This window comes from Pygocentrus nattereri, chromosome 14 (assembly GCF_015220715.1).
Source record: "Pygocentrus nattereri isolate fPygNat1 chromosome 14, fPygNat1.pri, whole genome shotgun sequence".
In the NCBI taxonomy this organism is placed as follows: domain Eukaryota; kingdom Metazoa; phylum Chordata; class Actinopteri; order Characiformes; family Serrasalmidae; genus Pygocentrus; species Pygocentrus nattereri.
Window position 1 is genome coordinate 17,607,501 of NC_051224.1, and position 14,709 is coordinate 17,622,209.

At 37.6% G+C, this 14,709-nt stretch overlaps 1 protein-coding gene across 3 annotated transcripts in view; it reads left to right on the forward strand.

Moving 5' to 3' along the window:
- The window catches only part of gpatch8 (G patch domain containing 8), a 48,632-nt gene that overhangs the window by 226 nt on the left and 33,697 nt on the right, over positions 1-14,709 (forward strand). The window lies entirely within an intron of this gene.

Here is a 14,709-nt window from a genome sequence, read left to right on the forward strand (position 1 = left end):
GTTGGCTAGTTAACGGGTTACCTTCGCTGACAAGAGGAGCAATTTTCGCGCTTCTCGTTGACATTTTTGCTCGCGAATGGCTTCTTACAGTACCGCCATATAGCATTACAATTAGAGCACGACTGCAGCTTGGACTTTCTATGCCTGTTCGCTGTATTTGTTGCGTGTTAAGCATTTAGCCACGAGGCTGAAGTCGGTTTCCTATTCGCCAGCTTCTTGTTCGACTTTTCCCGTTCCACCTTAAATGCTGCTGCAGTTACATTCTGGAGCCTGGGGCGTCGGAATGTAACTGCTGCACCACTTAAGGTGGAACGGGAAAATTGTAACAACAAGAAGCTGACTACAGCTTCGTCATTTAGCCTCCCGCTTTATTGTGAGAAGACGGTGCATTGCTTGCTAAGCTAACCTGCTATGCTAATGAGTACATCATGACCGCCGTATATATAAAATAAAGCTGCAAAACTGAACTGCGATAACAGCAGGAGGTAGAGCGACCTTGTCCGTAGTATGTAGGTTGTGTCAAGCTAGGGATTTCTGACAGATTAACTGTGTATTAAACGTCTTTAAGCGTTCTTGTGACAGTCAGGTTTGGCAGACCAAGTTGATTGGCCTGATTTGGCTAAAGCTACACTATTTCTTTTTTGTGCATAGAGGTGGGCGATATGACAAAAATGTAGTATTGCAGTTTTTACTTAAGAAAATTCTCAAGATGTCACGATATTTATTTTTCAGACATTTGATCAGCTGAAGCAGGGAAAAAAGAGCCCGAAGTGCTGTCAAAATACTATCAAAACACTGCACCACAGTCATTTTGATTCGATATTTTGCGTACAGTGTTGTACTAAATCCAGTTAAACTTGACCAATTTTGCTCTATTTATAAATAAACATGCAGTTGGTCAGTGTTCTGTGAGTATTGCTGATATCCACGATGTGTTCCCAAAGGAATATTGTATTGTGACAATTCATCACAATAACAGGAGCTATATAGTGTCATATTTCCCAGCCCAACGACTGCACGCTAATTACATGCAGAATGTTTTCTCAGGCTGTGACTGTCTTTTCGCTCAGTACAAAGCCTTGTTTGTGTCCCTTTCATTTCCTTGCCCGATTTGCAAGTTATGCCATCTGCCATAATGCGTAAACTGTTCTTTTAGGCTCGCTTCTTGTCAGAGCGTAGCGTGTTAGTCTTTGACTTTGCTTAGTTGATGTGAACTTGAATGGCTGAATGGATCTCGAATGGACTATATTAGGCATCTTTCTGAGACTTTCTGTGGATTTATTGTGAAATGTGTAATCTCTGGTTCTTACTGAAATAAAATGGTGCAATGGAATCACCATTTTGGTTTCTGTTAAAGGTGAATCCCACCAAGATTTCACCATAATTTCATGCATAATTCATATGTTGAGGTGTAAAGAGTCACTCAGAGTGGTTTGATGTGAAATGGTGCATTCTGGATAAACATATGGGCTGATTTTCTTTGCAGTGGTGGTCATAGGAGCCAGGGAGAGCATTGTTTACAATGCAAATGTAGCCATTTTATTTACTATCTTTTTTTTATCATTTTATGCACTATATTTGTAATTTTGATAACAGTAAAATTTGTAATTTGGTAACAGTAAAATAGTGGCAGATGAATTTTATTTAGGTATTGGTTTGCCTTACAACACCCTGCATGTGTGTCTCTGCCTTTAATGGATTAAACATACATTTAAGGTCTAAATCTTATAAAACCATCATACAACAATGTCTCAGACATCAGGCAGTGTTTTTATGATTTTTTTTGCAATTTATGTGTGTTTTTAGGGACATTAAACCATTCATGTTACTGCTGGTCTTTACTACTCTTAACAGTTCTGACTCAGTAAGTTTCTTTACATAGTTAGGGTTAGGTTAGGGTTACTTTAACATGTGAATGATTTAATTATACAGGAAATTTGGGGGAAAAAACCTACAGTCCAGTGGTGATTAAACCAGTTATTAATGTGGGATTTCTGTTTCATGACCCACCCTGTTTAATGTGAGCTTTCAATAAAATCTGTTGTGCAAAAAGTGTTGCGTTCACATTTTTGTTCAGTATATCATAGGACTCCAGTGCAAAACTCCATAAGCAGACTTTGGACAGTAGGTATGTTTTGGCTGGTCAGGTACGTTTGGCTAAATCTGAATTTTTAAAGGTTTCTCAGTTTACTTTGTTAAACTAGTTGTGCTGCTGCTCATTTTGAGCTTCTTTACAGTTTCATGTGCAGTGTCTTGTCCTCCTTCACTAAAGCTGGTGATATCCATGGACAGATGGTCCTTTTTTTCTGTTCAACCCTCACTTTAAAAAAAGTGTTTCTAAAACTGCCTCGTTGGGATATTTTTATTTATGCAGTAATGAAGGAAGCAGATGTTCTTTTTTCCCCATGGTGACCCCAAGTTCTGTTCTTCTGTAGATTTACAAACTGTGAACTATTGACCTGACAGTGTGTCAGAAATTAGAAGCAGGATTAGTCTGATTGCTGCTGTTGTTTGTATTTTGATCAGACATGGTGCTGTGTATGTTTTTTTTTTTCCTGACAAGGAATTTTTTGGACAGTCATGTACTGCTAAGCACATTACGTGGTCTGTTGGCAATTTCTGGTTACACCAATGAAAATAGCTAGGTTTATGTGAGAGTGTGGATTAGCAGTGAGTTAGCCTGTTTTATTTTTTTCTGCAGTGTGAAGTCTGTATTAGAGGTTCTGTGAGATACAGATAAACTAGTAGAATCGATATTAATATAGTGCACTGTTGTTCCAGAATTTGATTTCATGTTCTGTGATGAGCAGCACCTGTTTCAATTGTAAGTAAATAAAATCATCTGCCATTTTCTTGAGCTATACTAAACATATTGTATTAATAAATTGCTAGATAGCTTCATTAGCGCTAATGCGAAAAACTAATAAATGAGAGTTGCTTTATTTCTTTATTTATGAGAGTGTTTCTCATTTAATAAAGATCACTGCCCTTTTCAGTCAGTTTGCTGTCAAAAGCGGCATGAAAAATGTTTAATTGCCATTGATTATAGAACAGCTGCAGTTATCAAAATCTGCACATAAAATTAACTCATTAAGTGTTACTTTTTTAATCGCTCCCCACAAACGGGGAAATTCCACCTCCACATTTAACCCATCCGTGAAGTGAAACACCACATGCACACTAGTGAACACACCCACACTAGGGGGCAGTGAGCACACTTGTCCACCCTGTCCACGGCGCCCGGGGAGCAATTGGGTGTTAGGTGTCTTGCTCAAGGACACCTCAGTCATGGACTGTAAGCACTGGGGATTGAACCAGCAACCTTCCAGTCACAGGGCCAGTTCTCTAACCTCCAGCCCACGACTGCCCGGTTCAGTTGTATATGCTCATCTAAGCTTTAGCAACTTGTCACTGGCTGGTGTTAAGTTATTACTATCAAAAATAGTTTAATGCAATTTTGGTATTACTTTAATTAATTAATGAATCTTTCTTTATATTTACATGTTTATTCAACTCAGAGAGCTGTAAATGATGAATATGAAAATACACCCAATTCATATTGTTACGTAACACCTTCTTGTGATTTTACATGGTGAGAAATCCATGCATGCAGGTGAAAGTCGCAAAGGAGAAATATTTAACCTGAGGTTTGTGTTTATTAGTGTATGGGGAAAAAAATAAAACCGTGATAAGAAAAACTTGTTTTGCTTGTCTTGTGATTGTGCACTTTTGCCATAATACAGTTACTGCTGTGCGGAAAGTTATGCTTTAAACCAGCGTAAAGCAAAAACTGCACAAGTGTATTAAATATTTCATCTGTCCGGTTTTGGATATTGGCCCTGTACAATATATATTTTTTGTTAATTTTTGTTGTGGAATTTTTATTAATATTAGGGAAGGCTGTAAAATGCAGATGTCTCTAACTAGTCGTTTTCATTCTTCATTCTGTGCTTTTAGCATCCTGACCAATTTCAAGTGTTTCCATTGTATTTTATCGAGCCACGTCAAGGATTCAGTGGTGCACATTTGTTGTATTGTATATCATAATTGCAGTTGACCGTACAATGCAGCATTAGTGGATTCCTAATGCATTTCTCTTAATCAGTCAGCCAAGAATGGCCATCTTTGTTTAGAAACGGTGCAAAACTGGAACTTTGGACCTGATCAGACAGTGGATGCCTGTCTTCTCGTTTTCTCCATCTATTCTTTTTATTTTTTCTTGCAACTAGTGATGTTATAGCAAAGATTACCAATGTATGTGGCAAGAAAACCAGCCCACTGGTCCACTTTCTTCTCTCCACACAGCCTTTTTTGTGATTTATGTGCATTTGATGGTAAGGAAAACAGAGCTCAATGCCCTGTTGGATGTGCCAAGCCATTTTTGGACCATGTGTAGCTCTACTGAAAACATTAATTAATAAATACAATTCAAAACATTTATGTGTTTGCAGTCCATGCTTCTGACACACATTGGAAATCTTGTCTTTTGGTGATCTATCAGTAATTTGGCTCCGATTTTTTTTGGTCTCTCTGCTCTCCTGAGTTTAGTTTAGTTTTTTTTTGAATATATGACAAAAATTAAAAGCTTCAACAACAGTGGGACACTAACGTTTTTATTGTAATTCCAAATTAAAACAAAAATAAATGCCAACACTGGCGCTAGCTTTGTCTCAGGGTGCCTTAGTAGCTCCCGTAAGCCAGTGCTGTCCATTGCATTTTCTGTAATTTTCTCAGAGTGCTGTGCATCAAACTCTGTCTTGGAGAACATTGGCAAAATGTTGTCTGTCTTATTGATTATGGATTCCTGATTTAACGTGGTACGTTGTGTAGCTTTTGTCCTGCTGAAAAATGGTCAATAATACAGCTATTTTTAGCTGCATGTCTTATATATTAGTATTCCGTTCTGTTACCAGTAGCACCCTTAGGCATATCATTTTAAAACGTTCTTTTGTTGTCTATTGGAAGTAAAAGAAAAGTGTAGGTTGATCAGTTGTTTATTTGTTAATTAATGGTTACTTGGTCAGTCATTTACTTCCCTAGCTTGTATGTTTTATTTATTTACTTACTGTTGCTTGTTTATTTGGGCCACTAATATGGCTATGGCAACACTTGCCTTGAGTATTCAGCTGTTTTTGGATAACCTTGAGTCTCCGTGTCTGTGATCAGTGAAGACGGACAGACTTTTCTACATAGCACACTTTGCTCTGAAGTTTGGCGCAGCTGTGGCATTCCTCAGGGAGGCTGGTGGCTGTGTTGACAGCTCTGGGTCCCTCTCCCTCAAATCTGCTTTTTCTTCCTCCCTATCAAGCTCTGTAACACTGTGCTTTTTGTTGGCTTGGTGCTCGTATATGCTGGTGTCACAGTGTAATATTGCTATATAGTTTCAGGGATATTGAATCACTGTAAAAAAATTACTTGGTGTTATAACTTAAAAACTAAGCATGCCACGCTGCCGTAGGACAAGCTGTTTCGGACATACAAGACATTCTTTTATTAAGTACCAGTCCTCATTAAGTATATTAATTACTTTTCCTCAGATTTTCAAAAATTGAAAAATACTATGATGTAGATTTTTGTCAGCACTGTTCAGGTCTGTCTTGGCTCCACTCTTGGTCTTGCTGTGGATCTGTCTGGCAGGCTGCTCTGCACTGAAACCTTGTTAAGCCTCTTGACCTTCTCACAGTGCCTTCATAAGGTCAGAGAAGATGTGTCTATACCGGAGAGACCAAAACCAGCTCTGCTTCTTTGTTTGGTCTCTACACTTTTCACATATGGCCTTGTTTTCACCATGTGCTCAAGTCTCTGTGAACAGTCCCACAGCTGTAGATGCTGATATGACTCACAGCTTGATGTTTTGCTAAGGGACACATGTCTAAGATAATTTGCACCTACGGAAGCTGTGTTTTGTGTGTAAAATTAAATATTGCAGTTTTTGTTTATAGACAAATAACAACAAAGTGAAAACAGATTTCTCATTTTGTAGTTTTATAGTCGTCAGTATTTTTTGGGTTGATGGAAAGTTGTCTTGGCTAGCATTTTAAAGGGCCCATAGCATTTCCTCGTGTTTTTGCAGTTTTGCAGAGTTTGATAATGTAGTATATAAACATTTTCAAAACATACTATTCACTCCTTAGTGCATATAATAACAATAATAATAATAACAACAACAACAATATATTTTTTATGTAGTATACTTTCATTACATGTTCTCTCAAATAGTTTCACCCAAGAAAATATAAATAAGGTACTACAAAAAAAAAGATAAATGAATGCAATGAACTATAAGAACAAATAATGCATTGAACTGAAATTGAAATTGTTACATAATAAGAGCAGACTTAAAAAGGTAAACATGTTCTAAAAAGAAGTGAAGATTTGAAATTTCTAAGTTTTAGGAGCGCATTTCACAATTGGGGGCCTAATACATTAAAATCACCCATGACATGTAACTTCAGCAGAGAAACCTAAATGAAACTGTAGCATGTACTTGAGGAAGTAGGACACTCTACATGTGCAAAAAAATTGTGAGACTTGGTTATAATATATACAACCCAATTCTGGATGTACTGTATGCTCTTATTTGGAAGATTAGCTAAGAAGGTGTTACAGTAGTCTAACCAGGAATTAATCAGTTGTATAGAAATTGCAGAAAGTAAATTAAGTAAATTAATAATTTTTAGGATGAAAACCAATGAATTTATGTATATCCACCTAATCACTGTACAGCGGTTTAGTTGTAAGCTGTAAGGAGTGTTACAGCCAGCACTGCTTTTTGGATGCCTTATATTGTTTTGCATTCAGTCAGAACAGGATGTAGATTATGTAGGATGTGTCTGTTCAAAACAGGAGCTCAGTTGTCCTAACCAAAATTTAAATCCAGAATCTAGATCTTCTTTGCTCTCGTACTCATTAAATCTCCATTCTCCCCTTAACAGCAATATTGTGCCATTTTTTTCCATGTTCTCTTGGCAGTCTGTGTTCTGACTATGCTCTAACTCCTGAGAGATGTGCACTTAAACTGTCCCAGACTAATCCCCTTGTTGGCAGGGTGATATCCCCAGTGCTCCATTAAATGAATGGGGGGTAGAACTGAGGCAGCAGAGAAATGTGCTGCACTGGAAGGTATTCCCCAAGGGATGTGTCAGTCACACTGCCTCATACTTGTCCTCTTGGGGCTGAATCTCGTCATTTTGCCAGGGTCAGTTTTTCTGTGGCCTTGCTCCGCCTTCCCTTCATCCAGGAATAAACCCAAAGGGGGTTGGGGGGACCCAATAGTTGATGAGGTCTATAACCTTAACTAATAGATGGTGGAGATACATGTACACCTCACATACGCTGATAAATGTAAAATATTTGTCCATTCACTAATTATATTAAGGCCCAAAATTACAAATGATAATTTAACAGCCCATTTTCATCTACTCTTATGTAATCACATACAGTGAACAGATGTGTAGTGAATAACACTGGGGATGCAAAAAAACCACACACACAAGGCTGCACATATTGACGTTCTCTTGGCTGTGAAGGCAGCACTATGTAAAGTGAACTGCATTTCCAGCCAGTACCAGTAACCATACCTCTTCTGTGCTGCACTGCACCAGTGCTCTGTCACTTTTGATTTGCCCCTGTCTTAATCAGTGCAGCACTTTAAAGCATGTAAATATTCTGCAACAATTTTACACTTAAAAGAATATTCACCACCATAACATCCTACTTAATACCTCTTCCACAACATAAAGCACTGGGCTCCAGACAGGAATGCCACCGACAATTGCTACATTGTTACATTCTGATACCATTGTAAGTGGCTCTGAATAAGATTGTCTGCTAAATAACGTAAGATATTTACATTGAAATAGCGTAGTTGTTTGGAGAAATATGTATAATGCTGCTTAAAATCAATCACTGATCCATAATAAGAGTATTAAGTTTTAGTGGGTGTTTATACTTGTAGCTCAGTTTCCTTAATTCAGTCCAAAGCAGAACATGATACACTGTTGCAGTTTAGTTCTGGTTTGCTTAGAGTTCACACTGACATTTTTCACATCAAACCAAAAGCTATATGCAAACTTTATACAAGTGGATGTCACATGACTGGATAGCTTTTGAGACATACAATATCAGTGATAATGTCCATCAAACTTTCTGTATCATTCTGTTTTCTGTTCTGTCTGGGCTTGTTGTTTTTAGCTTGCAATATTAGAGCAGTAAACCACAAGACCTGCTGTGACCGTGGTTTTTTGCAGCGGAAAGGAGGATGATGTCCCTCAAGTGGTGTACTACTTTTAAAAAACATACAAACCTTGCTGTCTTAATGCATAATATAATTTGTGTGTGCAGTCAAATGTGTATATTGAGTGTTTTATAATGACTTTAAGCAAGCGTTATTTTAAAACTGAAGCTATCCATTCTATAATTACCCATTCATAGCTTATAACGAGATGATAAAACACTTGTCCATATTAAAAACAGCATCAGAAGCTCATCTTTTCAGCGTACCAAATAAGTTATGCAGAAAGGAGATGACTGTTCGTTCTGTCTTTGATTTGCTTAGATGTCTTTGGTCTGTATTGCATTGACGTTTAAGACGAACCGCACCAGAGTTCGTTTTGAAGTTTTTTTTGATGTGCACCAGAGTTGGGATGGCAGTTTTCTTACTTGCTCTAATGAACCACACTACAGAGCAATCTAACCAAACCTGCCAAGTCTGAATGTCGTCTTAGGCCCTCTGTACCACCGGGCATTAATGTTTGTCATTGGTGGTCTGACAAGAAATGACCAATGCTAAGTACAAGTGTAAACAGGGTTTAATGCAGCTCAGAGATACTGACAGCAACAAAGTATTGTGTTAATCATCTGGGTCATCACAACAGCAGCTGTGTTCTTCATCTTCTCAAGACAGATGTTAATACCAAGTAAGAACAGGGCCTTAGGCCTGTTATACTTCATATATAGTTTATATAAACTTGTTTTAAAATGTGAAAAAATGTAATATGATCTGCTATTAGGTATTGGTTGCAGTAAGGCATTAATCTGACAGTTATTTGTGCTAGAAATTCTATATTAGTGCATCTTTAATAGATGCATTAAAGAAGCTGTCACTGCTGTAGATGTGTACTCAGTGTGGAGGATGATGATATTTTGGAAGTGAAGTGCGTTGATGAGAAAACAGATGTTTCTGTTTCTGCTGTTTACTAGTGCTAGATAGAATGCCACGTCTCAGCAATGGATAAAACATGGTGCTAGAGTGTATTTTAATCACCCTCGCAATAATGATGAAATCAAGGTAGATGTTAGACAGCGACATGCTTGTGAAAGCGATGAGCGATTGTTTTGTGCTCTGGGTTAATGTTAATGGATGACTGTGCTGTCACTGTCAAAATTTGCTAGTCGCTGTTGATCACAAACAGTAATTACTGTCATGACTTATGAACATCATGATGCAGTGCTTTTGGTGCTGTGGACCAAGGATGGATTTTTGAGATGTTTGTTTGCTTTAATTGCAATGTATGTTTCCTAGAGTAGAGAAGAGATGGTTTGTTTGTGTGTGTGTGTGTGTATGTGTGTGTGTGCGCGCGTATGCGTGTATGCGTATGTGTATGTGTAACTGTCTGAGCAGGTGTGGTTTGTGTCTTTCTGTTTCTGAGGGAAAGGAATTGGGCCTGATCTGTCCCCACTGAGTTTCCATTCGAATTTGCCTTTATTTCTCAGTCTACTTTTTGTGAACAGTGTGTGCATCTGTTATGTATACATGTACACGGTTATATAGCTTTGGCTAGGGTCACTGGTTTGTATGCAGTGTTGCTGTTTAATATGCTGACACACAAGGGGTAATTTGATATGTTAATTGTTTTGGTGATTAATTTCTGAGTATATAATATGTATATATGGGTCACAGTTTCCCCAGCATTCAACAAATGGAAGTATCATTAAAAAGAGATTCATAAGAAGCTATCAAACAAGGGTGAACATTATGGCTACAATATCACATCATGATACTTGATGATACATGTTTTGATGATGTGCATCAAGTAGTAATGAGAATTGTTTGAAAAAAAGTTTGAATCCTAATGACAGCTGGAGTCCAGTTAAGTGTAACTGGCCCTTGTTAACTGGACTTAGTACAGTGAAATATTTTAAGCAGTGAGTAAAAAAGCATTTTAATCATTGTTTTTCATAACAAAATTTTAAAATGTAGCACATGTTGATATGTATATGATGTGTAAAGTATTATCAAAATGTATCAAAGCTCAGAAAACAAAATATTTTTATATATGTATCGTGAGGATGTCTAGTAATTTGTGTACTGTGTTTATGTCTTTGCCATATTGCTCACTTGTAAATAACACACTTCAGAAAGCTTCAAGCAATGTTTGGGAACATTACCAGTTCCTGATTGACTGAAGTCCCTCCTACTACTCAGTATGACTTTCAGTATCAGGTTTATCTGCCGTGGACTAGGCCTGGGCGCAAAGGCAATATAGTTGGATATTGTCAATAATAGGCAAGTAACCCAATGGCGCTGTGTGAAGGGCAATAATCACTATTTTGGTAAAAGACCCAAGAGAGAATTAAAGAGAGAGAATGTAGTCCGTTTCACAGAGAGATAGAGGTTTTTTAATAAACTGCCTATGTTATTCCTCTCTGCTACACGCTGTAATGTTACTGCATGATTTCCCTTAATTTTCTTTATTTGAATGAAATAGAAAATGAAGGCCGAAGTGCTTTGGAATGTCAGCTTGCCTCATGACTTGTGGCAGTAAGAAATAAAAACAAAACAAAATAAAAAAATGGATGATTGGATGTTAGCACAGAGCAGCTTATTAGTGTTATTAGTGAAAAGCATGGTTTTTAACTGGGAAATATCATAGTAATTATCTTTATATGTCAGCCAGGCCTACTGTGGACCTGGAATTGCTGCAGCAGTATTTTCAAATAAAATATGTACAACCCCATTTGGAATGCTGTGCAAAATGTAAATGAAAGCAAAATGAAATGTGCAAATCATTTAAACCCTATATTTAATTGAAAATAGTACAAAAACATCAAATCAGGTGCTAAAACTGAGAAATTGTCATTTTTTTGAAAAATATTTGCCCATTTTGAATTTGATGCCAACAATACGTTCCAAAAAAATTGGGACAGGGGCCTATTTACCACTGTGTTTCATCACCTCCTCTTTAACATCACCCTGTAAGTGTTGGGAACTGAGGAGATGCTGCTGTAGTTCTGAAAGTGAAATATTTTTCTGTTCTTGTTTGATACAGGATTTCTGCTGCTCATCAGTTCAGAGTCTCTTTTACCATATTTTTTAATTTCATAATGTGCCAGATGTTATCAGTAGTGACAGGTCTGGACTGCAGGCAGGTCAGTTTATCACCCAGACTCAGCAGCATTGCTTTATATTAACCATGTGCAGAATGTGGTTTGACATCGTCCTGCTGAACTAATCAAGGCCTTCCCTGAAAAAGACGTCATCTGGACAGCAGCATATGTGGCCAAAACATGTATATATCATTCAGCATTAATTGTGCCTTCACAGATGAGCACGTCGCCCATGCCATGTGCACTAATGCCCCCCTGAACCATCATGGATACTGGCTTTTGAACTGTGCACTGATAACGAGCTGAGTGGTCTTTAGCCTGGAGGACACAGTGTCCATGATTTCCAAAAAGAATTTCAAATGTTGATTCATCGGACCACAGGACACTTTCACTTCCCCTCAGTCCATTTTAAATGAGTTCAGGCCCAGAGAAGGTGGCAGCATTTCTAGATCCTGTTTATATTTGGTTTCTTCTATGTGTTTTAGAGTTTTAACTTGCATTTGTGGGTGCAGTGATGAACTGTTTTCACAGAATGGTTTTCAGAAGTGTTTCTGAGCCCATGCAGTGATTTCCACTACAGAATCATGTCTGTTTTTAATACTGTGCCGTCTGAGGGCCCAAAGATCATGGCCAGCTAATACTGGTTTTTGACCTCGTCCCTTACAGACAGATTTCTCCAGATTCACTGAGTCTTTTAATGATATTATGTACCGTAGACGATGAAAAGCAGAAGTTCTTTGCTATTTTATGTTCTTCTTATGTTCTTGAATTGTTGCACTATTTGATGGTGTAGTCTTTCACAGAGTGGTGAACCCCTTCTCATCTTTACTTCTGAAAGACTCTGCCTCTCTGAGATGGTCTTTCATACCCAATTATGTTACTGACATGCTGCCAATCCAACACCAGGTTTTTTGTTTTTTTAAACTTTACCAGCCTTTTGTTCCCCCATCCCAACTTTTTTGGAATGTGTTGCTGCCATCTAATTCAAAATGGGAAAATATATATTTTTTAAAAACAATAAAATTTCTCAGTTTCAACATTTGATGTTGTTTTGCAGCATTTTCAATGAAACATGGGGTTTATGACTTGCATGTCATTGCATTTTGTTTTTATTTATATTTTGCACAGCGTGCCAACTTTTTTGTAAATGGGGTTTTATATAGCATGGGGTATAATATTTTACGCTGCATTAGGCTGTTTTGGTCGTGATGGATGGACAGTGACAGCTAGAGCTTGGATATAAGCTCAGAAAGCGTATGTGTTGGCAGTACCTAGGAAAATACTTTGCTGTATGTTTTTGATGCCCTTCTGAGATCCACATAAAGCCAAAAAAAGAGAGATGTGTAGTGCTAGATTTGGCTCAGTCTAAAATGACCCACATGTTTTATGCAATTAGTGTTACACTTTTTCCTTTAATAAGGTCAAGCTTGTTCTCTTTCATAAAAACCGATAATGAAATTCAAAATGATACATGGTGAAATGCGGAAAAATGGTCAGATTTCAGAAATAAAAGTATTATTCTAGCATGTGCTTATATGGTGCCCAGGTTTTTATGCTTCATAGGCTGTTTTAGTACTGATATGCAAATTATGAAAGAGGCCCACAGAACATGTTTCATCTTTTTTCTTCCTTCCAGGGAGATATGTAGTAGATGTATTTTATTGCATGAGGTCTGGTTTGTCATTGAGGTTGGGCTTTGCTCCCCACAGCACATGATTGGTGAAGGCATACAGAGCGATGCAGGACATGACAGCAGCATGTCTCATTTGACAGCACACAGATATGTGTGTGTGTTTGTGTGTGTGTGTGTGTGTGCGCGTCAAAGAGAGAGATGCAGCCTTCAGGGATGACTCCCTCTATCTTGGTTATAGAAATGTCTTTACATTGAAGGAGAATTGTTTTGTAGTTAACCGTTACATGCTTTTCTCAGAAATGCTTTTTTGTGCACTGAGTGCCATAAGGGGTTCTGTGAGCGACTTTAAAATGATTCTTCACTTTCTCATCTCTTTTGCGAAAATGTTTCTCTACTACAGAATCACTGTTCATGTGTTATCAATTATAAGATTTCTACAGTTATTTGATTATTTATGCAGTCATGTAAACAGCATTCTTCAGTTTCTTAGGTGAGAGTACGGTCTAGAAATCCACTAAAGAAATCCTATAAAGAGAGTTGGGTTTTAGCTCAGTAGTCAGATTTCTCAGTGCATGTAAACAACAAAACATTTTTGGTTCATATTTAGTTCATATTTATATAGTTTATATTTTCAGGTAAAATGGCGCAATGTTTAAAAAAAAAACACGGCTGGAAATTGTGAGTTTTATCTTACGTTTATTCCACATCGTCTTCTGTAATTTTATTGCCGGTTTGCAGATATTGGATTAGTGTCTGACTCATGTAGACTCAGAATTTCCCATTATCTGGTTACTCCAGTGCATGTAAATGCATTGATCAGATTACTGACAAAATCAAATTTTCTGCAGTTATCGTATTATTAAGGCCATGGAAACGTGTTCACTGAAATGTTCTTTAGGTAAGCAAAGGCTCTTCTGAGGTGTTGTGTAAAGAACCATTACATTACATTTATGGCATTTGACAGATGCTCTTGTCCAGAGCGACTTACAATTTGATCATTTTACATAGGTGGGCGAAGGTAATGTTAAGAGTCTTGCCCAAGGACTCTTATTGGCATAGTGTAGGGTGGTTACCCAGGCGAGAATTGAACCCCAGTCTACAGTGTCGAAGGCAGAGGTGTTATCCACTACACCACACCAACCACAAGAACCCTTTCTGGCACATTTATTAGAGCATATCAATCATTGCTAGGTTAAACAAGCTATACAGAACATGAGCAAGAAGCCAATTCAACCTCATACGGAATTACATCTTGCGTGAATTTTGTCAGAATAAATAAAATTTGTGTTATTTTAAATTATTGATTATTGAAAATTATTGAAAAATATTGATTTTGTATGCAAGTGAATGGTCCCCCTGTTAGAACTGCTGTATCTATTTGTGCATAACCAGGCTAACATCAGCATGGTGGCCACTTCATGCTGTTTCTAACCTGCCATAACACTGAGATTTTTATGATGGTTTGAGTTTTGCAGAATGTGTTCAGATATTTGTGGATGTTTTCAGAGTGTGAGAGTAGGAGAGGGTGCCTTTAATAGCTCTTCTCTTTAAGAAAAAAAGATGAGCAGGTGCAGTAGACTATAAATCTTACATCCTCATTCTGAAGGTGCCCTTATTTCTCCTGCTCTATTATGCTCAGGGGAGGGTTGCTGGGTTTCATGCAAATAATAGAGACAGTTTGTCTACACAGTACGCCTTAAGATGCTTTGTTTAAAGATTATTCTTGAACTCTTGTCTAACTGATTAAT